This window comes from Periophthalmus magnuspinnatus, chromosome 21 (genome assembly GCF_009829125.3).
Source record: "Periophthalmus magnuspinnatus isolate fPerMag1 chromosome 21, fPerMag1.2.pri, whole genome shotgun sequence".
Lineage (NCBI taxonomy): Eukaryota > Metazoa > Chordata > Actinopteri > Gobiiformes > Gobiidae > Periophthalmus > Periophthalmus magnuspinnatus.
Window position 1 is genome coordinate 33,415,894 of NC_047146.1, and position 2,638 is coordinate 33,418,531.

Below are 2,638 nucleotides of genomic sequence, written 5' to 3' on the forward strand. Positions count from 1 at the left end.
TCACGACCCTCCTTCTTAAAGGTTCAGGTCAGATGCAGTAGGTACACAGGCCTACTGCCACACTTGCATTATATAATATAATGATACCTTGTTCAGCCAAATGTAGATAAAAGAAGCTGCTTCTCTCATTTCACCAAGGAGCCAAAGAGCAGCCAACTGTTTCAACTGTTTCATGGCTACTATTGCGGCTTCTACTTCTACTACTACTATTGTTACTGATACTATGACTATAACTAGTACTACTACTACTATTGCTACTGATATTACTACTGGTAGTACTGCATCTGATACTACTACTTTTGGTGCGCCTTCTTCTGCTTCTACTACTGCTTGTACTACCACTAATACTATTACTAATACAACAACTACTACTCCTTCTACTACTAATTTATTGATTTACCACATCCAGAAACCTACCAGGATTTGCTAATTGTCGCTGTCCCACCACCACAAAGCTCGAATGCTGAAACTGAAAGTAGCAGTAGTGACAATGGCGGCGATGAAGACAGCCAAAGTGATGAAGGCCATGTCCATTCAGAATCTAAGAGCAGCAATCTTTAAATTTTTATTTTGAATGAGTGAGTGTGCTTGCATCTTCACAAACCTGATTTGCTGTTCCTTTGAATTAATATTCCACAGTATATGGTATAAAACTCATCCATCTTAATGGAGAATGTTCCGAAGTGTGGTTTTAACTTTCTATTTCTATAGAATCAAACAGGTGGCGTGCCTCCTCCGGAGAGTTGCCAGGTGCTGCTGAATCAATGTTTATGATTAAAGTGCATATGACAGGTATTCAGATTTTTTCAAATTGCGACCTGGTTTGGTGGGATAGTACGTTTCTATTTATATTTTTATCATAGTTTTACATCATTTAAGCATGAGTTTGTGGAAAAACATTGTGAAGAAAAGCACAAAAGGAGACAGGAAGGACAGGAAGTTCTAAAACAAAATACCTCTACCTATGTCATCAACCCCAAAAATGACATCCAAACTGCAGAGATAACTTACTGTTCCTGTAAGGAATTTTTCTGGCAGTTTAAACCTTCATTTAACAAAATAAAGGTGTTGTCATTTACTTTTATCAGTCTAATTATAGGTATTATTTAGTCATTTAGACACTTGTTTGGCCCTTATTAATATGGTGCTTGCTGGGTAAGAGTTATGGAATTAGCAGGGCGGCAACTGTTGTACTTGGTAATTAATCAGCTCTTGTCTTTTGTGGTGGCTTGGTGTTGGTTGGGTGTTCCTCTTGATCCTAAATAATACCTTGAATAGTATAATATAATAATACCTTGGTTATCCAAATGTATATAAAAGAAGCTGCTCCTCTCACTTCACTACGGAGCCAAAGAGCAGCCAACTCTAGACCAGAAGGAGCCAGAGCACCGCTTCACTTCACTCCAGGCAAAATGAGCAAACTGGTACAGACTTGCATCTTTTTAACCCTGATGAGATTTGACACAATCTAACTATGTCTCCAACTGTTCTCTCATTAATCTGTCTTTATTTCATCTATAGTTTGTATTCCTCTTCTTGGCCGGACTGGTCTGTGGTAAGTGCACTTTTTCAAATGTTGTACTATTTACTATTTCAGTTTGGTTAGATTTACTATTTACTACTACTACTACTACTTAGACCTGCCACAGTAATTACTATATTGACATACTGTTCAAAACACTGTAGATGGAACACTATTTTTTGTGGGTGAATATTTTTACAGTATACTACTACTACTACTATTGGTACGACTGCTACTACTACTTCTACTACTAATCAATCAATTTACCACATCCAGAAACCTACCAGCAGTTCGTACCCATACCTGTGCCAGATAAACCGAATGGCTGTGATAACCCTGCTGCTCAACTGAAGGGGGAGAACAGCGATCGTGCAGTCATCGATGGTAATAAAGGCCTGCACCTTGGACAGGAAACGGCTCCGCCCCCTTTCATTACGATACCAATGCCATAAATAATAAAGGAAGAGCAAAGGGAAGCTGCATTCAGAAGAATAATCAATGTACTGCTGTATCACATCTGTGTAGTTCTGTAATCATCTGGATTGTGGCTGTCATTATGTGGTTCTTCTGTCTTAAGCCAGTCTATGTTCCTTATGGTCCATCAGTAAGGAATGAGTGTCAATGAATGGCTAAAAAACCTTTTAACTATGATCTATTGCATATATAAAAAATAAAAAAAAATGTTGGAAATCAAATGTTACGTGTGTGTTTTGGAGTTGTTACACTTTTGAGTCTCTTTCATCCTGTGCTAAATCAGAGATCTCACATTTCATTGTGGTGTCAATTGAGGGAATGTACAGTAAGAAAAAAAAAAAAGAATTAGCTTTACCTGGGATCCAGAATAAACACTTCTCCGATACTTTACAAAGATATGAGTCTGGTCATTGGTAAATCTTCCTGAGTTCAGATGGACGTGATTGACCAGTGGATTAGCCAATCAGGGACAGGCATGGTCTGTCTATTAAAACAAAAACAAATATGGCTGCTTATGAAGGGGGGAAAAAGCCAAAAGAAAACTACACGGGACTGACAAACATCGTAGATTTCTGTGGAATCAGTGAGCGAAGCACTAAACTATGAATCCTATCACACATCACTTACTGTTTAACAACTTGA

At 38.1% G+C, this 2,638-nt stretch overlaps 1 long non-coding RNA gene across 1 annotated transcript; it reads left to right on the forward strand.

Annotated features, from left to right (window-relative positions):
- The first annotated feature begins 1,316 nt into the window (after nucleotides 1-1,316).
- Nucleotides 1,317-2,204, forward strand: LOC129457297 (uncharacterized). Its single transcript, XR_008649182.1, has 3 exons — nucleotides 1,317-1,424; nucleotides 1,522-1,555; nucleotides 1,799-2,204. It is a non-coding gene; the product is annotated as an uncharacterized LOC129457297 (long non-coding RNA).
- Nucleotides 2,205-2,638: the final 434 nt, after the last annotated feature.